The sequence below is a fragment of the Telopea speciosissima genome, unplaced genomic scaffold (assembly GCF_018873765.1).
Source record: "Telopea speciosissima isolate NSW1024214 ecotype Mountain lineage unplaced genomic scaffold, Tspe_v1 Tspe_v1.0048, whole genome shotgun sequence".
Taxonomy (NCBI): domain Eukaryota; kingdom Viridiplantae; phylum Streptophyta; class Magnoliopsida; order Proteales; family Proteaceae; genus Telopea; species Telopea speciosissima.
The window spans coordinates 111,979-133,973 of NW_025317384.1; the positions used below are offsets into that span (position 1 = coordinate 111,979).

Below are 21,995 nucleotides of genomic sequence, written 5' to 3' on the forward strand. Positions count from 1 at the left end.
ATCTGACCGGGTCCCGGAAAACTCGATAAAACACTTTGTTCAAATAAATATACATAATCTATCAATTTATGTAAAATAGATTTTTGCAAAATCATTTCCAAAATGGCACTGGATCCAGATTCTGATCCGACCATACACAGACAGTCTCAATCTTGATGTTCCCCAATTTGGCAATGGTAACCATGTTGGATAAATCCTTCACTCACAAAGTGTTCATGCATTCCCAGAACACCTGCTTTGACTCGCTTGAGTCTCAGTCATTGATGAACCCAAGAATGCGATCACACTTTGCAGCGACAGGGTTCCCTCTGGCAAAGGGTGTCGGTGACACATGTCTATCCCTTCCTACATCTGGCAGTAATACATGAGGGAATCAACAAAGTAGATTCTTTGCCAATACACACATCACACATGTGAGTACTAGCATTTGTACCCTAACATCACATGTCTAGGCATACCCAACGCGACGACCATATGATAAGGGTGCCCAGCCCAAACCCTAGTCGTGACTACCATTCTCAGTAAAACTTACGGACACATAATGCTCAAAAAGTTTATATCGCAGTGATAATATTAAACTAAAATGTATAAAAGTTCAATACAAAGAAGAACCAGGTTGAACCGGACCGAACCGGGTTTGATGGACACACAAGTCCAACAATAATTTATTAAATTGCATTTCATAGGTTAACCCCGTTAAAATTTGGGTAACAGTTGATATTTCCATACTTCGTGTGGGTGTCTTAAAATATGGGCAACCCTCAGGGGATGGCGCTGATAATTAAAGGAACGGAATCTAGATAGAGGGACCAATACGCAAGCAGGTATCAGACAAACAATGATCTCACACACTTGGCTTTCTAATAAATTGACAAAGCCACATCATCAAAGATTCAAATGGTTATGTATTTTATGATAATTAGAGTTCTTTCCTATCAGATATGAAGCATTCAAGAATAGTTGGTCCATCTTTCAGAGTTCTAAAATGGACAAACAATAATAACAGTCAAGTACAGAAAGTAATGTATGATAGCCACAATACGACCTTCCAGGCAAGACAAAAAGGTGAAGAATTAATAACATAGAGTAGATTTGTCAGTGGGGTTTTCACTTGGGATCCTATCCGGGAGGGTTTTAGAGTTGTTCCAACCTAACGCCATTACAAACAACATAAGATTTCCAAGTTACTTCAATTAGCGGGGTAGAAATTAAACTTGTAAGTTGCTTCCTTTGTTTTCTCTAAGATTTGAAGGAGTATCACTATAAGGAGATGTTTTCCTCCAGTTTAACGAGACTTTTGGCAGGTTTTTTGGATTTGCAATCAGCTGATGAAGCAGTAATGGATGCAATACCAGCATAAATGGTAAAACGGATTAATAACCAAGTCAAGATTGATCAACATCACACAATGAGTTTAGGGGGATTGGGGCAGGGGTGACTAATACTTCCAAGAACCATGCGAGCACAGTTTTTCATTATCACAAGGTTGTCCTATTTACAAAACAAGTATCAGAGATTACCCAATAGCCTTATTGCTGCAGACAGGTTACCCCCAGTTGCAATGAGATCATCAATAACAAGGACACGTTCCCCTGCCTGTACGGCTTCTACATGCATTTCCATTTTGTTTGTTCCATACTCCAACGAGTACTCTTCTGAAATAACCTCCCCTGATGAAAAATCAAAGATCCTTAGTATTTCACTAGAAGAGTTCCTATCAACATACAAATTTTAATAAAATAACCAGGAAAGGAAAAACACCACTTGTTTTAATGTAAAATGCGTGAAGTAAAATAAAGAAGGGGAAATCTCTACTTCACCCGTGTTTTTTAGTCTCTAGGCATAAAATGAAGGACCCTACTGTAAAACTATGCATCCTCTCCTTCTACTTACAATGAAACAAAATCTTGAATTAAAAATTTTACTTATTTTTTATTGTGTTTTTTCACATTGAAACATTCAGAGCCTTAATTTTGAAAACAAAATTAGACAATAAACTACCAAAGGGTGCATGCACACAAGCACCTCTCCGACTCTCCCCTCCCCCCTCCCCCCCCCCCCCACACAATCAACATATAAAACCAGGTAGGGATTCCAACCAATTTTTTTTTGATGAGAGGGATTCCAACCAATTGAATTAAGGGTTTTGTTGTCAGTCTGTTTATAAATTTTTATGGTGTCAGACAAACAGCCACCAATTGATACTCTGAAAGAGGCAGTAACTTCTAGAATGGCAAGTATGTAATATCAAACTGATGCAGGTTCATCATAGAAATTGGCTTATTTCTTTAGAAATAGGCCTAGGGTTGGGTTATATACATGTTGGGCCTTTGTTCCCAAGTGTTTTCTATGTATTAGGCCACTTTAATGAGCCTAAACTAGGGGTATATAGGTTGCATACGGGATTAGTCCAGTACTTAGTTTATTTTTATGTTTTTTAATTGAATCGGTTCAAATTGGTTGCATCCAATTGGTTCAATTTAAGAGATCATGTGACTTGGTTAAGTGGTCATGTGATGTAAGATGGGCTGCATTAGGACTCTATAAGTCCAGCCATGTTTTGAGTCTATTTCCTTTAGTATTCTAGTTTCCTAGTCAGTTTAAGTTACCTAATAGGTTAGGGATAGGGTTAGACCTTTCCTTTTTAGTGTAGTAGTTTAATTTTGAGTCTTTTATATAAGGTTGTAAGGGGGCCAAGTATTGAATACGAATTGATTAATAAAAATTAGCTTTATGCTTGCTGCCATTACTACTGCTCTTTGTGAGTGTATATCCTTGTGGATCTCAAGGTGGGTAGGGTGGGTGGACTCTTGCGACTCCTTGGGCCTATCCAGTACCGGGAGGTTCTTCTTCTTCTTCAATCGAGCTTCTTCAAGCTGCAGCTGCTGCCTTTGAAGGAGATCAAACCAGTAAGTAAGTTTAGTTTCCTGCATATATCCTTCCCCTCCATCCATCAAACCCTAACCTCCATTAAACCTACAACTCCTACCTTAACTAGGACTCCCTCATAACTTCAGATCTATCCATCAGTTTCAAAGCAAACTTCCAGCATACAACCCCCACACTTCTCCCTACACTCGATCCTAAACCCAGCTCATAACTCCCACTCTATCCCTCCATTCCTCCACTCCATTAAAATCCAAAACCTGCAACTCAATTCTGTCTAGAATTGTAGAATTTTAAAACCTTCCCAAATCCTATTATTTATAAGCCATAAAAGCACCCTAGACCTGCATATTAAAGCCATATAAGATCCATTCCCAAATTCCCATCCTAAACCCCAGAATTAACCTAAAACCTAGTGTTGTCCATTCAAACCAGCAACTCCTTTTGCTATTGTTCCTGTTATCCGGCTCCTAGTAGGTCTCCTACCTACATAGGACTACATTGCAAACTGGACAAGGTTTAGCTTGAAATGGATTGCAATGATCTAATCCAAATGAAAGGCTCTAATTCAAATAGTGGTAACATCAAAACAATGCACTTATTTTCCATTAACTTCAATAACTGAAAATTAAACTGGTGTTAAATTGATCCAGGGTATCAGCCAAGACATTTTCCCCCTTATCTGAGAGCAAGCTCCCACTAGGAATCAACAAAGGGACAACAAATTGCACTTGCACCAAACGATCAAAGGGATTTACAGTCAAGTAAAATTTCATTTGGTAACACTAACCGAATAATAAATGCAACAATTCAACCAAATAAAACTATACAAGTGCTTTCTTGAAGTTCTTATGTATGATTGTATAAAGATCACTTAATGGAGTCTAGGATTACATATAATGATTACAGGTGTTTTCTTAAAGGTTTTTTTTCCCTTCTTTTTGTTGGCATAAAAAAATAGTTTATTAAAGTTTTTTATGATTTACCATCAGAACTTGCAACCTTAACAGTTATTAGCTTCAACTTCACAAAAGACATAATTGATAATGATACAAGATGTAAGAAGGAAGTAATCAATTAATTTATGTCAAATGTTTCAGGAACACTCCAACCTTTGAAATGACCAATAGCGTCCTCCAGATGGTACAATTTAGGTGCCAAGCTTTAATCAACAATAGTAGCTTTATCCCCATTAACATATCGCTACAATGGCTAGATAAAAAGATAGCAAAAGTCCCCAGAAACTGGGTACAGTTGTTTGAAAACAAAATGGTAACCATGTCTTTCACCTTACTTGCAATGATATGAAGAATCAAAAAGGTGCGGCTTGCGGTGGAGAAGAGGATAGCCAGGGTACAGATGTTGTTCCAAAGACCCCTTAATGGCTTCAATTGATTTGGGACAGTTGGATTGTGTACTCTTCTACCTCTGAGCTGGAACAGACAGTTTATATTTGAGAAACAAAGAGTCAGTTTATATGGGAAAAACAATGAAAATATGATCAAATCTGTCGTGTGACTTCTCCAACAATGCAAGATTATTGGAAGTAAGTCTAATGCTTTCTATTATGCTTTTATAGACCTATACCTATTGTTCTGTCATATTGAATTAAAGCAACTTGATAGGTTGACCATGGAAAGTCAATCCATCAGATAAAACATCCAAGAATTGTTAGAATTTGCAATAATGTGATGAACAATTCTCAGCCATGTAAGATGTTCAAGTTTTCAATCTAGCATGATGACATCAGGACACCAAAATTAGAATTGTCTTATACATATACTTAATTATTATGAAAATATTCTATATTCTGTTGTGGACTTGCACTTTAATCAAAAAATAATGTGATTGATTGAAGTTTTTTCTATTTTGGAACAGTTCAGCATGCAAAACACAATAGATCGTTACCAGTCTTGCTAGAGATGTACAGACCAATAGAAAGGCAATAGAACAAAGCATGCAGATTAGCCCCTTAGATAGAATATGACAATATAGTGTCCTGTAAAAAGGAAATTGGGTTTGTATCTGTTGCGTCGAGAAATCGCTCAGCTGTCCTTCGAGTGCCGTAACCTGCAAAAGACCCTGGGTCACAAAGGAGAACCGGTGTGGTTTCGGCCTAGGACTCTCTGATGCCTAAGTTAGATCTCTCTGAGGAAACAGATGAGTTAATAGTAGAATTCAAGATCCCTGATGGGGTAGAGTACCTTCCCTTTTATAGTAGTGCATGGCGGTGTGGAGAGTCCCAGTTGATGTAGTGTGGCCTTCGTGGTGGATAGAGTCCTTGGGCATTAGGGCTCATCCTTGATTGGTTGTCTTCCCATGAGACATGGTGTCCTTGATAGACTTGATATCCTTGATGGATAGACTGTAGATAGATTCTGGGTGTTTGAGTCTGTTGTGGCTACGTTGACTGATAGGTGGTGGCCTAGAGTCCCGGAGATAGTGTACGTCTTGCAATTGGAGATGGGGCCTAGAGTCCGTTGTGTCTGTCCATGTGCACTCCGCACCAAAAGAGGGGGCTTCGCCCAAGGGGAGCTTGCTCAGGGGGAGTTCGCCCAAGTGGGGGAGCTCACCCAAGGGGGGTTCGCCCAAATGGGGGTGTTCACCCTGCCTTGCCTAGTCCTGCCACATGGCGATCTTCGGTTGGTTAGCTTTATTTTGAGGTTCATCATTTGCCCCCCACTCCCTTGGAGTGGAACGCTCAAGAGAGTATTTCTTAGGCTTGTATACCCCTCAAGGGGTTCTCAGCGAATAATCTTCTCTTAATGGCCCTGCTTGTAAATTATTCGATGAGGGGGTGGTTGAGGGTTCAAACCTCCCCTCCCTCACTTTTGCTGTTTTTTCTCTTTTTTTTTTTTCTCTTGTAGATATATACCTTTGCCTTCTTCTTTCTTTTCACCTTTTCTCTTCCCTTGCTTTTTTCTTCTTATCTCTCTTACTTTTCTCTTCTCTCTTGCTTTTTGAATCTTCCCCTTTGGTTTGCTTTTGGCCTTCACTTTTTGTTGCCCACAAGGTGTTTGTCCTTTGGTGGCAAAGGGTGATGTGACCTCCTTTTGTTTGTTGGCTAGTCTTTCTTGGCTTCTTCTAGCTCTTGGGCCTTGGTTAGTCTCATGGCACATGTGGTTTGGTGCTTGGTTGTTGCTCCGTGCACATGCCCCTCCTTAGTTCATGTCTAGCTTGCCTTGACCGCCCTTTGCTTGGTGCTAGATCGACGCACGTCCATTGGCAGCGCACGTCCATTGGCGGTCGTCCACGGTCCTTGTCTGCGGCCTTCACTTGGTTGTTCACGTCCGCCCGTGGTCCTCGCTCACGGTCCTCGCCCATTCGGGCTTCCTTGGCCATTCGTGTCCTTCGCGGTCCTCCTCTTTGGGTGTCAATCCACCCCTACTTGGGTGTCGTCGATCCTCTTCTATTTGGGTGTGCTCGATCCACTTCTACTTGGGTGTGCTCAATCCACTTCTACTTGGGTGTGCTCGATCCACTTCTATTTGGGTGTGCTCGACCCACTTCTACTTGGGTGTGCTCGATCTACCCCCACTTGTATCGGTAAGAATACACACATTTTTTAATTTTTTTTTTGGCATTACCCTTTTGAGTGACGGGTTGTGAATGTTGCTGGTTGTAGGTTGGCATCCCTTCGCTTGTGGTTGGTTGCTTGACTTTGGAAGGTCGTCACTCTAAGTAAGTAGCCAACTTGCTTTTGTTGTATGTCCATGTCTTCATCTAGTCATTCTGACCCGGCCACAGTTGTGGTTGGGTCCCCTTCCCAGGAGTCCTCTTCGAGGTCGTTCTCTTCTGCGGATGCTTCCCTTCCATTGTCTCCCCTTGTCTCTAGTGATGAGGAGGAAGAGGTTTCTAGGGATACCCCTCGTAGGGGTCATATTAGGGCTTCCAACACCTCCTCTTCCACTGGGGATCCTGGGAGCAAGTTGGCCCATACTCTTAGCATCGTGACCCCCATTGACTTGGTGTCACTCCGTCAGAAATTCCATATACCATCTGAGGTCATGCTTCGCACCCCAGGGCCCGATGACCATGCCTATTCTCACTGGGCGGATGAGTCCATGGCCTTCGCTTCCCCATCCCCCGCTTTGTGGAGTTGGTGTTGGAGCATTATCACCTTACCCCTGGGCAGGTGTTGCCCAACTCTTGGCGGGTGGTTCTGGGCTTTTATGTGTTCTTTGTCCGATTGGGACGTGCCGCTATCGTCCCCCTGTTCTCGTATTTCTATGTGCTAAAGAAGGGGGAAGGCGTATGCTATTACTTCGCACGTCGCCTTCCTAAGGGGTCCCTTGCTTCCGTCGATCCTCTTGTGGGGATCACCCATTCGGTGAAGATGTGGAGGGACCGCTTCTTTTTTTCCTTAGTCCCTCGATGCGCACTACGGTCTACTTGGGAGACCATTGATGTCAAGAGTGTGAACCTTCCCCTCTAGTTGAGTGACTTTGAGTAAGAGTCTCTCCAGCGGTGTCAGGGATGCGACCTGTTCGACGTCCGCGAGTTGGATTCAGAGGCCTTCTTATGCCTTTGGAAATTGAGTCTTGGTAAGATGCTTGGGTCCTTTGGTATTTGCTCATGTACCTTTATTCTGTGTGCCTGTTGTCTGACCTGTTTCATGTTTCTTGATTGGACGTTGTTGTGCAGTGGATATTCGACCAGACCTTAGTGTCTTCTGCTCGGATCTGCGGAAGAGGGGTACTTAGGCTGCCCCCCTGGGGTTGTTTGTGTGGCTTCGTCCACTCCTACTTCTTCTCCTTCCATAGTGGTTGGGACCAAGCGGAAAGGTGGTCCTGATCCCTCTGGTGCGGTGAGGATTGGGCCTTCGTCCCCAGACGTCTCCTCCCGGCTCCGCGTTTAGATCTATTGTTCCACCCCCCTTTAAGGGCAAAGGGGCGACTCCTTCTTCTGTTGATGCTACTATAGCTCCTCCGACCTCCTCCCCTTTGGTGCTTCCTGTGGACCTTCAGGAGGGAGCGACGTTGGCCTGTCATGGAGCATGTCGGGACTGGCTGGATATGGGGAGGCTTCTTGCGGAGCGTTCTGTTATTCAGGGATTTAGTGATGCCTTCTTGTCGCAGAGCCTTTATCCTGACCTAGCTTCTGTGAGTCATTCTTCTTTGTCTTTACTTTTCGTGTCATCGCATCTTTTGTGCTTGTGAATGTCCTTTGACTGCCATGTTGGTTGCAGGTCCAGCACCGGGTTACAGAGGCGGTGCTCCGTCTAGAGGGTTATGCTTTTCACGAGGTCCAGTAGAAGCGCATGATGCAGAGTATGGAGAGGGAGCTTCAGGGTCATAAGGCCTCTCGGGAGGAGGCTGTGGCTCGCGAGAGGAGTGCCTCAGAGGAGCTCAGGGTGGCCACTGCAGTGGTTGCTCAGAATTCATCTAGAGTCCAGGCTTTGGAGGAGGAGCTTCGCGCCTTGAGGCAGAGTCACAAGGCGGAGCTGTCTAAGGTAGGGGAGCATGCGGTAGTGGCGTCTCAGCGATCTCCTGAGATTACTGCGTACTTTTATAAGTAAAACCAGGAGATCTATGACGCAGGCGTCAGGGACTTAGCGGCTCACATTCTGGAGAAGACCCTAGGTTATGATTTTTCAAAGTTTTTGGAGGTCACCACACTGCTCCCTGAGACTGTTGCTGGGGTTTGCGCTTCACCTGAGGAGGGTGTTACAGAGACCGAGGAGGGCGTGGCTCTACCAGAGGAGGGCGCCGCTCACTCTGCTAAGGCTAACATGATGTCCCCTGCTGGGTCGGATGTCGTTCCTCCTTCAGATGCTCCCTGATCTTATATGTGTTTTCTGGATGTTGAACCTTTGGATTTGAACTCTTGGATTGTGGTGTTTACTTCCTTCTCAGATTGTAGTATTTGACTTTTTCTTCCTTGGATGTGGATGTAGTACTTATGTGACCGTTGTTGCTTCGATGAGTCCTTTCCTTATTTGCAACCCCTGGTGATTTGTGGTCTTTAGGGGTGTCAAGTCTTAGTAGTTAGCGGACCCTGATGGCCAACGGGCCTTGCTGGCATTGCGCCTTGGTGGTCTACGGACCTTGGTGGCCAACGGGCCTTGGTGGCATTGCGCCTTGGTGGTCTACGGACCTTGGTGGCCAACGGGCCTTGGTGGCATTGTGCCTTGGTGGTCAACGGACCTTGGTGGCCAATGGGCCTTGGCGACGATGCGCCCTGGTGGTCAGCGGACCTTGGTGGCCAACGGGCCTTGGCGACGATGTGCCCTGGTGGTCAACGGACCTTGGTGGCCAACGGGCCTTGGCGACGATGCGCCCTGGTGGTCAACGGACCTTGGTGGCCAACGAGCCTTTGTGGCATAACGCCTTGGTGGTCAGTGGACCTTGGTGGCATAACGCCTTGGTGGCCAACAGGCCTTGGTGGTCAACGGACCTTGGTGGCCAACGGGCCTTGGTGTGGTGGCAGTGATTCTACTTGAGTAGTGGAAGACGAGTATTCCGAAACCAACTCTTTACTTCAAATGAGAAGATTTTTCAAATTATCCTTGAAACAGTACTACTATTTACTGCTACTGCTACTACTGCTGGTGGTGGTGCTGCTCTGCTGTTACTTCTACTGATAGTACTTCTTCAGGTGTTCTGAGTTCCAGGTACGGTTTACCTTCTTGACCCCCGGAGTTTTCAAGCGGTATGTCCCTGGATGTATCTGCTTGGAAACTATGTAAGGTCCTTCCCAGTTTGTTGACAGCTTTCCTTCCTTCCTTGGCTGCGATGCACTTGGCCCTCTTAGGACTAGGTCCCCCTGGTGGAATAATAACCTTTCTCGTACTTTGGCATTGTAGTACTTGGCTGTGAGCTACTAGTATGCCACATTCCTCAGTAATGCCTTCTCACGTACCTCATCTAGGAAGTCTAGGTTCGCTCGTAGTCCGTCTATGTAGGTTCTTTCATTGAAGTGTAGCACTCTGTGGGACATGGCGAGGACCTCTACTGGTGCCAGTGCCTTTGTGCCATATGCTAGGCGGAATGGACTTTCTCCTGTGGGTGTCCTTACTGTGGTGCGGTATGCCCACAGGACGCTCAGTAATTCTTTGACCCACTTCCCTTTGGCTCCTTCCAGTCTTTTCTTTATTCCATCCAGTAGGGTTCGGTTTGTGACCTCCACCTGACCATTGGCCTGTGGGTAGGCTACCAAAATAGGCCGATAGTCAATGTTGTATCTCTGATAGAAGGTTATGAACTTGGGGTTGTTGAATTGCTTCCCATTGTCGGAGACTATGATCTTTGGCACGCCGAACCTGTAGATGATGTCGTCACGGACGAACTTCTCCATTTCATTCTCTGTGATCTTGGCTAATGGTTTGGCCTCTACCCATTTGGTGAAGTAGTCGATGGCGACCACCAAGTACTTTCGGTTACTTGATGCTGCTGTGAAGTCCCCTAAGATGTTGACCCCCCACATGGCAAAGGGAATGGGGTTGAGGATCGATGTCAGTTTGGTGGCCGGTAGATGGGGTACTGGGGCGAACAACTGACATTGCTCGCAGGCCTTTACGTACTGGATGGCTTCCTCTTGCATTCTCAGCCAGTAGAGCCCCTAGCGGAGGATTTTATAGGCTAGGTGTCTTCCTCCCATGTGGCTTCCACAGATCCCCTCATGTACCTCTGCTAGAGCATATTGGGCTCCCTTGGGTCCTAGGCACCGAAGTAGTGGTGTTGTGACCCCCCTCTTGTATAGTACTCCGTCCAGGATGGTGTACTTTGCAGCTCTCATCCTTATCTTCCTTGCTTCGACCTTGTCTTCTGGTAAGACGTCGTTCTATAGGTAGTTGAGTATGGGGTCCATCCAGCTATTCCCCTCCTCGATTTCATTGACCTGCTTCTCCTGGTATGAGGGTTCATACAATATCTCCACGTACACTGCACTGGCCAGGTTTCTGAGTTCGTCATTGGCCATCCTGGACAGCGCGTCGGCAGTGGCATTCTTGATTCTGGGAACTCGAATCATCTCAAACTTCATGAACTCCTCAATCAATTCTCGAGCACATGCTAAGTATGACGCAATTCGATCGTCGTTCGCCTCGTACTCTCCATTCACCTGGTTCACTATAAGTTGGGAGTCACTCCAGATGGATTGTGTGACTTGAATGGCCTTGGCCACCCGGAGTCCAGCGAGTAGTGGTTCGTACTCTGCTTCATTGTTGGATGCTGGGAAGGTGAATCGGAGGGCGTACTAGATTCGAAATCCTTCAGTGCTGGTAAGTATGAAACCAGCCCCACTTCCAGTGGCATTACTCGAACCATCCACGTACATCTCCCACGAACCTCGATCCTGGTCCTCTGGTTCCTTCGTTTCTGGTTCATTCTCTGGCAGGGTACATTCAGCGACAAAGTCTGCTAGGGCTTGGCCTTTTATTTTCGTCCTGGGCTAGAAGCTGATGTCGTGCTCACTTAACTCGACGGCCCAAGCGATCAACCTTTTGGGGACGTCTGGCTTGTCCAATACCTTCTTTAATGGTAGGTCGGTAAGGACCATGATGGTATGGGCTTGGAAGTAAGGCCTTAGCTTCCTAGCCGCGATCACCAATGCATAGGCGACCTTCTCAATTCTTGTGTACCTGGTCTCTACATCAATCAACACATGACTGACATAGTAGATAGGTCTCTGTACCTTACTCTCTTCCCTCAACAATACCGCGCTTATCGCGTCAGGGGTCGCCGCTAAGTAGATCTGCAATTCTTCATTAGGTTCTAGTTGTCCAAACAGTGGTGGACTCCCGAGGTATTCCTTTAGCTCCTCGAACGCCTTCTGGCACTCCTCCGTCCAAGTAAAGTCTTTAGGGCTTCGAAGATTCTTTAATGTCTTAAAGAACGGCAGACACTTGTCTCCTGACCGTGACATGAACCTTGAAAGGGCGGGGATCCTTCCATTTAACCTTTGCACTTCTCTGACCGTCCGAGGTGGCGCCATCTCTTGAATGGCTTTGATCTTGGAGGGGTTGCCTTCTATTCCACGTACTGAGACCATGAACCCCAGGAATTTCCCTGACGCTACCTCGAACGCACACTTCGCAGGATTTAGTTTCATCTGGTTTCTTCTCAGTATAGTGAATGCTTCTTCCAGGTCGGTCAGGTGCTGGTGGGCTCGGACGCTCTTTACAAGCATGTCATCCATGTACACTTCCATGTTGAGCCCGATCTGTTCCTTGAACATTCTGTTGACCATTCTTTGGTAGGTGGCTCTTGCGTTCTTTAGGCCGAACGGCATAATGCGGTAGCAGTAGTTCTCCTTGTCTATTTGAAAGGCGGTGTAAGACTTGTCATCCTCATGCATGAGGATCTGGTTGTAACCTGAGTAGGTATCCATGAAACTCAGCATCTCGTGCCCAGCGGTGGCATCAATTAATAAGTCGATCCTGGGTAGTGGGTATTCATCCTTTGGGCACGCCTTGTTCAAGTCAGTGTAGTCGACACACATTCTCCACTTCCCATTTGGCTTGGATAACATGACCACGTTTGCGCGCAAGGTAGGGAACTTCTCTTCCCGGATGAACCCTGCTTGGATCAACTTCTCGACCTCTTCCTTGATAACCGCCTGTCAGTTGAGGGCAAAATTCTATCTCTTCTGCTGGACAAGCTTCTTGGTAGGGTCTATCTGCAGTCTGTGCTCTGCTATGAACCTGGGTACGCTTGGCATGTCGGCAGTCGACCATGCGAAGACATCCATATTGCTCTGGAGGAGGTATCCCAACTCTTCTTTCTGGTCCTTGCTCAATAACGAGCCAACTTGCACAAATTTGGACGGATCGTCCCTGCTGAATGGCCAGGGGACAAGGTCCTCCACCGGTCTTCCTCTCTTCTTTGTCAGTTCATCTCTTTGGTTGCTGACTAGATTCTCCATGCACAACACCATCCCTCGTGTGTTGTCGTTGTTTTTCTTCACAAAGGTAGCATAGCAGTCTCTAGCTTTCTTCTGATTACCTCGAACTTCCCCCACTCTGGTGTCAGTGGGGAACTTCATCTTCAGGTGGAGTGGAGACACCACACCTCTAAGGGCTATCAGGGAAGGTCGCCCTAGGAGACCGTTGAACGACACCACGGACTTGACGACCATGAAGTTCACCATGATGGTCACCAGTCGAGGGTGTTCTCCAAAGGTGATGGGTAGCTCTATGGTGCCTCTGATGGAGGCCGTGGCGCCCGAAAACCCATGGAGGTAGGTAGGCTCTGGCTTGAGTTGGTCATCTCTGAACCCGAACTGGCGGTAGGCTTCCGGTGAGAGCACATCTACGGATGCCCCTGTATCTATCAGCACCCTGTGCACTGGTCGGTTAGCTATCTCCACCTGTACTACCAGGGCGTCCTCATGTGGAAAGCTCACACCTTCCAAGTCATCATCCGAGAAGGAGATCACCGTCTCGGACTTGGCTACCTTGCCTGGCTTCTCCGCTACTCCCACGAACCTGGCATGGGCTTTGGCCTTCCTAGTAGATTCCTGCCCTGGTCCTCCTAGTATGGTGAGGATGGGGGCTCCCTTGGTGCCACTAGGCTCGGCTGCATCTCTTCGCTCCTCTGGGAGCTCTCTCTCTCTGTCCGTCCTTCTTTCTTCCCTTCTGGGTTCTTCTCTTTCTCAGTCATGACCTATATCTCCTTGGCTTGACCAGCCATCACGTCTTCCCTTCACGTACTTATTCAAACTCCCTGCTTTCACAAGGCCTTCTATCTCCTTCTTTAGTTGGTAGCATTCTTATGTGTCATGCCCATAGTCCTTGTGGAAGAGACAGTACTTGTTGGGGTTGCGCTTCTCAGGTCCTGCTAGCATGGGTCGTGGCCATCGAATTAGGTCACGGTCCTGGATCTGCATAAGAATTTGGGACCTAGTGGTGTTCAGCGGTGTGAACTCTGGACTTCCTGCTCTCTCACTCCTCTCTGGGCGACGGTCACTTCTTCTTGATGGGCGATCGCCCTTCTCTTGTCGACGTTCAGTCCTCGACCTCTTACTCTCTTTACGGTAATCAGGTGCTAACCTCTTGTTGTCCTGTGGTTTGGCTTCGATTGCCTTCTGTCGAGCTTGCACTATCTCGGCCATGTTACCGAACTCGTTGCATCGCTCCAATAGCTCTTTCATGGTCCTGGTCTCATGACGTGCCAGGTCCTTGATCAACTCCATGTCACGGATGCCCCCAGCTAAGGCAACATGCTGGGTCTGGTCGTCTAGGTCTCTGACCTCCAAGGACTCCTTGGTGAGTCTGCTGACATACTCCCTGAGGGACTCCCCAGGGGTTTGGATCACGTTCAGTAGATTGATCGTGGTCTTCTTCTTCTTGACACTGTTCTAGAAGCGGGTCACGAACTGTTCACATTGCTCCGTAAACGATCCAATCGACCATGGTCGTAATCTGGAAAACCATGAGGTCGCCACACCCTTGAGGGATGCAGGGAATGCTCGATAGGATACCACGTCCGATCCACCATATAGTGTCATCATGCCATTGAAATAGTTGATGTGGTCATTAGGGTCGGTGGTACCACTGTAGAGTTCAAAGGTAGGTAACCTAAACCTGGATGGCAGTGAGGCTGACATGATCTCTTGTGAGAAGGGGTGTTATCCAGGGATTGAGTGTGTCTCACCCTTGGTTTGCTTCTTCAACCCTTCCAGTTTCTCATCCAATTCTTGAAGTCTTTTGTCTAACACTTCATCCCATGCTTGTTCCCCATGCCTTATTGGTTGTTCGCTGCGAGCGAGCTAACGTCCTCTCCTGGAAGTCCCCTCCCGCCTTGATTGTTTGTGGGATGGTGAGGGGTCACGCTGTGATGAATCCTGTCTTGAATGCGAGGGGTTCCTTCACGGTAAGTCTGGCTTCGCTCTGGTGCATGACTTCCTCCTAGTCGACCATCAAACACCGATCTCCGAATGAACCCTTCAGGGTTAGGTACCACGTATCGATGTGCTAGTGTTCTCCCCAGGTCCGACCGTGCTGGAAGGTCCATCGTTCTCCCCCTAGGTTGGGAAGGCTCTCCCCACTGCCTGGTGTGCCTCTCTGACCTATCACCCCTGGGAGGTGTCCTCTTGGGGCTCTACTCCTGTCGAGGGTCCGTCCTACGATGGTGTGATTTTTCACACTGCCTCAGGTAGTCACGGAAGAGTTGTTGGTCGTCGAGGATTTGTCGCTGCAGGTCATTGATTTGACCCACAGTGGCTGGTACATTGGAATTAGGTACCGCCTCCACCCCACTTCGTAGTTGGGCTCGCCCACTGCGACTTGATCGTCGGCTGGGTTTTCTCTCTCCAGAGAGACATGGTCATTAGCTCTGCGACGTGAGCTCTCTAGAGGAGGTGATCCATTCCCCTCTCTCGGGGCATTGTTGTTGGAGGGAGCGGTCTTCCTGCGTGCCATGGTTGATCAGTGATGGAAACGCGCTAGTAGAGATGATGGCTAGCGTCGTTCCTACAGACGGCGCCAATCTGTTGCGTCGAGAAATTACTCAGCGGTCCTTCGAGTGTTGTAACCTGCAAAAGACCCTGGGTCACAAAGGAGAACCGGTGTGGTTCCGGCCTAAGACTCTCCGATGCCTAAGTTAGATCTCTCTGAGCAAACAGATGAGTGAATAGTAGAATTCAAGATCCCTGATGGGGTAGAGTACCTTCCCTTTTATAGTAGTGCGTGGCGGTGTGGAGAGTCCCAGTTGATGTAGTGTGGCCTTCATGGTGGATAGAGTCCTTGGGCATTAGGGCTCATCCTTGATTGGTTGTCTTCCCACGAGACATGGTGTCCTTGATAGACTTGGTATCCTTGATGGATAGACTGTAGATAGATTCTGGGTGTTTGAGTCCGTTGTGGGTACGTTGACTGATAGGCGGTGGCCTAGAGTCCTGGAGATAGTGTACGTCTTGCAATTGGAGGCGGGGCCTAGAGTTCGTTGTGTCTGTCCATGTGCACAGGGTCCGCGCCAAAAGAGGGGGGTTCGCCCAAGGGGAGCTTGCTCAGGGGGAGTTCCCCCAAATGGGGAAACTCGCCCAAGTGGGGGAGCTCACCCAAGGGGGGTTCACCCAAATGGGGGGTGTTCACCCTGCCTTGCCTGATCCCACCACATGGCAGTCTCAGGTTGGTTAGCTTTGTTGTGGGGTTCATCAGTATCTTTGTCTAATAAATAATTTGAAGTTCTCTGTCATAAGCACATACACTTCCTAGTTCAACAATGATATGAATTCTGATCCCCTCACCCAATTGAAGAAACAAAAGAAGTGTAAAACCAGGCAAGAGTCCTACATAGTTAAGCACACTCTATTAAGGAACATAATCAATCCACTCCTAGTTATAGACTAAACTGGAACAATAATTTTCGGCAAGGTCCTTTTGTCAGAAGAATTTGAATTTATTTTAACATTTTTATATGGAAAACAACAGGTCTATTATTTTCTATTTGTTCTTTCTTATGCATCTATATTTGTGCAGGTTTTTTAAGTCCATATAATGAGGTCAAAAAGCAAGAGGGCTTTGTGACCCTTGTGAGAACCCCTATAAGCATGTATTGGTGGCCGAAAGCAAACTGATTTTTTCCTCTAGAAACTCCAAATGAGAAGATCAGGTTTATGTATTCCAGAACAACACACCTTCTTGGCTCCCAATCTTAGTTACCTAGTAACCTAACACTTAATCAAGCACAACAGGCATCACCCAGCAGATCCCAAAAGCAATTAACAAACTTGACCAAACCTGAAATAGAGAGTTGCAATGTATGTTTGAATGATCCAGATTCTTGTTGCATTCAAGAAGAATACACAAACATGGTACAGAGATGTCCTTTCTAATGAGAAAGTCTACAGTGGGTGTAACTTGAATGAGGCTTGCAATGTGAAAACCACAAGAATTCTATTACCTACTAAAAATTCCATCCATTGTAAGGGTTCTGTCTCTGCTTCATATACCACAAAGGCTTTTACTATTACTGATAAAAACCAGCCTTCTTTCCTAGCGTATCGTCACTCTATAATAAAGATTACATTTATACACAAGCTGAAATTTTCCATCCCAAAACTTTTTTCATTTTTCTTTTGGCTATGTCGCAAGTAAAATAAAGGGAAGAGAAATTGGGTAAAGTAAACTAATAAACAATCCAGATTGAAGTCAGAACGATAGAAAGGAAAAGCGAAGAAAAAGCAATGACAATCCAGATTAAAGCATGACAATCCAAACCATAGAAAGGAATGGAAAGGAAAAGCAATGACAATTCTTGATACTGGTTTGCCTTTTTCATTTTCCTTTCTTGCATTAGGCTTCATTATCAAAGGAAAAGCAATGACAATCCAGATTGAAGCCAAAACCATAGAAAGGAATGGCAAGGTAAAATAAACAATGTTCCTTGCAAAAAATAGTCACACCAAAACCAATAAGACTTAATGCAACTGGTGCGTTCAGAGAAGGCCTATGATTCTGCGTCCTTGGAGCCCGGATGTTTGTTTGGAAAGAGTTGATTTGTGTTCAGTCCCGGTTTGGATATCTCTTCCCAATCTCCCTTTTTATTTCTGGTCATCCGAAGCTCTTAGTTCGATTGGGAGTGTCCTTGGGAAGCCTATTGTGACTGATAAAATGACACGGTCAATGGAGAGGCTATCTTATGCCCGGATGTTTGTTTGGAAAGAGGTTTCCCATTCCTTGGGGCATGACACCAGCTTTGGTAAGAAGAATAATAGGAAATCTGCGTCAATCTTTGAAAGACAGGCTAAAGCTAAGGAAGTTACCTAGTCCAACGCTTTTGCCTCGCTGGAAAATCTAACGGAGGAGGTTCATTACAACCCAGAGGATATGATGTTGGATGCTGACTCATGTGCTATCTTATTAGGCAATGAGTTATTTGAGGGAGAGAAGAATGTGGAAGAAGATTCTTTCATCCAGCCATTAGCAATCCTTCCTAGTTTGAAAAAGGACGGAGAGGATGGGCCTTCCTTTGCTTGTCTTAAAGATCTCCACCCCGGCAAATCTGATGAAGATTTTATTGAGGGGTACCAACGTTCAAGGGATGCTGCCCAGGATTTGAATTTAAATTCCTGCCATTTTGAGAAGACCCCTAGTGCGTTGTGCATGGAAGAAGGAGAAATTAATGGGGCAGCTTCTCCTTTAATCGTTAATGAGCTGGCCAGGGCTGATTCCTTGGATTCTAATCCAATTCTGTCCACTAAGGGCAGGATTAATGGTGAATTGGCTACGGATAAGGAAGGGACTGTTTTGGAAGGGCATGAGAGGCGAGCTGATATGCTGTCTTTGAAAGGGAAGGGGGTAGATTGGTCCAATAAACCCTCAGCTAACTTTGAAAGACTGAAACGGCAGGCAGCGGAGAACCGTTCAAACCAGGGGTCCTTAGACAAAGGTATGGGTTTTTCTGGTTCTCTTAGTTCTTCTTTATTGGGCCGGGCCAGTGGAAGAGGCCCTAAATTTTTACCTCAACGTATTCCTGTGAAGGAAGGTGGGGGCATTAGATTGGAGGGACTGATGTGGCTACCCATCACCTTAGATGAATTGCATCTCTTGGAACGTGAGGGGTATGAATGCCCCTACAAAGAGACGTGGGATTAAAAATGTGATTATGGACAATAACGCTAAATTAGCCATTCTTCTTGAGACTAAGGTGAAAGCGGAGAACTGTGCTGCCACCTTTGACCCTTTCCTTTCAAACTGGAAGTATTTACATAATGGTGAGGCAGATTCTACTATTCGCATTTGGTTGGGCTGGGATGCTACAGTTTTTAAAGTTGAGGAAATTCAGAAATCCACTCAATTTATTCATGCTAAAGTGACTACTTTGGGGACCTCTCTTAATTTTTTGTGCACGGCTGTTTATGCTTTGAATTCGATGGAAGAAAGGAGGGAGCTTTGGAGAGATGTTATTACTCTTGCTAGTAATATATCCATTCCTTGGGTTGCTCTAGGGGATTTTAATGTTGTTCATCAGCAAAGTGAAAATCTTGGAGGGGATCCAGTCCGTCAAGAGGCTGTTGACGATTTTAACTCTTTCATCTTTGACACTGATCTTATTGATTTAAAGTGGAAGGGAGAACTCTTTACTTGGAATAATAGGCAGGGGGGCAGCTCTCGGGTATGTTGCAAATTGGATAGGGCCTTGGTTAACTTAAATTGGATGGATGCGCTCAGGTCTTCCGTAGCCACTTTCCTTCCCCCGGGGTTGTCGGATCATTCTCCAGCAGTGGTTTCGATCCTTGATGGGGTAAACTTTGGCCCTAAACCTTTCCGGTTCTTTGAGGCTTGGATTGGAAGAGGGGGGTTCGATGAGTGGTGATTAAAGGTTGGGACTGTCCAGTAAATATGAAGCTCAATCCTATTCTTCTGTTTGCGGCTCGCCTAAAAAATGTCAAGGTTGAACTCAAGAAGTGGAATAAAGACAGCATTGGAGATGTTTTTCTTGCAGTCAAATATGCTACATCGGAGTTGACTCACATTCAAGTTAGCCTTGCTGCCCACCCAAATGACTCCGATTTAGTTATCTTAGAGTCAAAAGCCAAAAAGAAGTTATGGGAAGCTCTTAGCACTGAAGAAAAATTCCTTAAGGAGAAATCAAGAGTCAAGAATATTCAATTAGGGGATGGAAATAATAGCTTCTTCCACAAGTCCATGGTGTGTAGGCAAAACAGGAATCACATTTTGGAGGTGCACAATGAAAGAAATGAGGTTATCAAGGAACCCAACCTTATCAAAATGGAGGCAGTTTCCTTTTACATGAATCTGTTTGGAGCAAATGTAGATGACACTGGGTTTTTCCCTGAGTCTATTCCTTTACAACACGGCCTGAATCTTGTGCAGCAAAACAGTCTTATTGGACAGATTTCTAATAAGGAAATTAGAGAGGTGGTGTTTGCTATGAAGAATTCCAAAGCTCCAGGGCCGGATGGGTTTGGGGCAGCATTCTTTAAGCACTCTTGGGAGGTTGTTGGAGAGGATCTCACGCTGGCCGTTAAATGGTTTTTTTCAAAGTCCATTATGCCAAGCTCTATTAATGCTACATTCATCAGCCTAATCCCGAAAACCGAAGCTACTTCTTCTTTTGCGCGCTACAGACCAATAGCTCTTTGCAACCTATTTTATAAAATCATTACAAAAATTTTATCTAATAGGCTACAAGGAGTTGTTGGGAAAGTGGTTAGTGATACCCAATCTGCTTTTATCAAAGGGCGCTCTATTGTGGATAACATCCTTGTTTGTCATGATGTGGTTAGGGGCATTAAGCAGAAAGGGACTTCTCCTACGGCAGTGCTGAAAATTGACTTACATAAAGCCTATGACTCCCTTAGTAGAAAGTTCCTCTTTGAGATCATGGGCAGGATGGGTTTCCCAAGCAAGTTCATTCGATGGGTAAAAGCGTGTGTTGATACTCCCTGCTTCTCGATTCTTCTCAATGGAAGAAACCCTACAGGTTATTTTAAAGGAAAGAGGGGGATAAGATAGGGAGATCCTCTCTCCCCTTACCTATTTACCATTGCCATGGAAGGTTTTTTGGCCTTGATGAGGAAGTTGGAAACTGAAGGTCAAATCAGCCTGCTCCCAAGATGCAAAAGTTTCCATCTTTCGCACCTTATCTTCGCAGATGACTTGATGATTTTTGTGAAGGCTGTCTCTGACTCTATTTCGGCTTGTTTGGGAGCTCTGACTGATTTTCACACCTACTCTGGGTTGAAACTCAACAGAGCTAAGTCCTCTATTATTTTAGGGGGCCTTACCCAAAAAGCCAGACTGCAACTTTTGGAATTAACGAATTTTGTGAAAACTAAGCTGCCCATTTGGTATCTTGGTGTTCCTCTTATCTCACGCAAGCTTTCTATGGCAGATTGCTCCTCTATTCTTGATTTGGTGAGACGAAGACTTGACGGTTGGAAAGCTCGCTTCTTATCCTTTCTTTGTCGGCGGCTGCTTCTTAGCTCTGTTCTCCGGGTTGCTACATTTATTGGTCGGGTATATTTGCATTACCAAGTGGAGTCAAACAGAAGCTGGAATCCATGTTCTCCAATTTCCTTTGGACAGGTCCCTCCTTGGAACGAAAGGTACACTATGTTTCTTGGGATAAAATTTGCAAACCTAAGGATGAAGGGGGTTTAGGTATCCGCAGAATTTCTGATATGAATGCTGCGGGTATCGTAAAGCAAGTTTGGTGGATTGCCTCCAAAAAGGATAGCTTTTGGGTTAGGTGGGTGTATGCCCGGTACTTAAAGAATGATTCCATTTGGACTATGAAAATTCCTCAAAACTGCTCTTGGGTCTGGCGTAAAGTGCTTAAGTATAGAGATTTGGTTGAACCCCACATCCTCCACTTTATTGGGTCTGGCCACTCTACAAGGCTCTGGCTTGATAAGTGGCATCCTCAAGGGGTTTTAATCAAGAAATTTGGGGATCGTATCAGATATGATGCGGGCTCTCACCGAATGGCTATGGTTTCAGAAATTATTAGATAGGGTGCCTGGCATCCCATTTCCTATGGTTCCTTTGACCTGATTAGTGTCTGGGGTGATTTGCAACATGTTCCTATTTTGAGTGGTACGGAGGATCTTATTTTTTGGAAGAAAACCCCTAATGGCTTGTTCACCACTAAATCAGCCTGGGACACTATTAGAAGGACTTCTACTAAGGTGGGCTGGAATAAATATATTTGGTTTGCAGAGAACTTCCCTAAGCATTCTTGCACTGCTTGGAGATGTCTTATGGGTGCTCTCCCAACCAAAGACCAGCTAATTAAGAGGAATATCCATGTTGGACCGAATTGCATTTTTTGTTGGGCTGGGACTGAAAGTCATGAGCATCTTTTCTTCAATTGCCCCTTTTCCAGCAGCATTTGGGGGAGAATTAGTTCCTCTTGCTCACAAGGGGGTGGGGGGCCCACCTCTCTCCAGAATGCGATTGTCTGGCTCTCAAATGTTGGCTGTGCTAATGACAAGATGGACATTATTCCCAAGTTGGCTTTTTGTGCTACTGTGCATTTTATTTGGTGGGAAAGAAATCGAAGGCTTTTTGAAAATAAGGTTAGGTCTCATGATCAGATTATTGAGGCTATTAGACTTGATGTGGCTATCAAGTGTGCTGCCTTTCCCATTTCGGTTGTCCAAAATCCTAGAAATCAGTTTCTGGCTGATAATTGGGGGAT

The 21,995-nt window shown here is 45.6% G+C and overlaps 1 long non-coding RNA gene across 1 annotated transcript; it reads right to left on the reverse strand.

The window, feature by feature from the left end:
- Positions 1 to 1,631: 1,631 nt before the first annotated feature.
- LOC122647441 lies at positions 1,632 to 20,810 on the reverse strand. Its single transcript, XR_006330891.1, has 3 exons — positions 20,800 to 20,810; positions 10,252 to 10,257; positions 1,632 to 1,670 (listed from the first exon to the last, which is right to left on the reverse strand). It is a non-coding gene; the product is annotated as an uncharacterized LOC122647441 (long non-coding RNA).
- Positions 20,811 to 21,995: the final 1,185 nt, after the last annotated feature.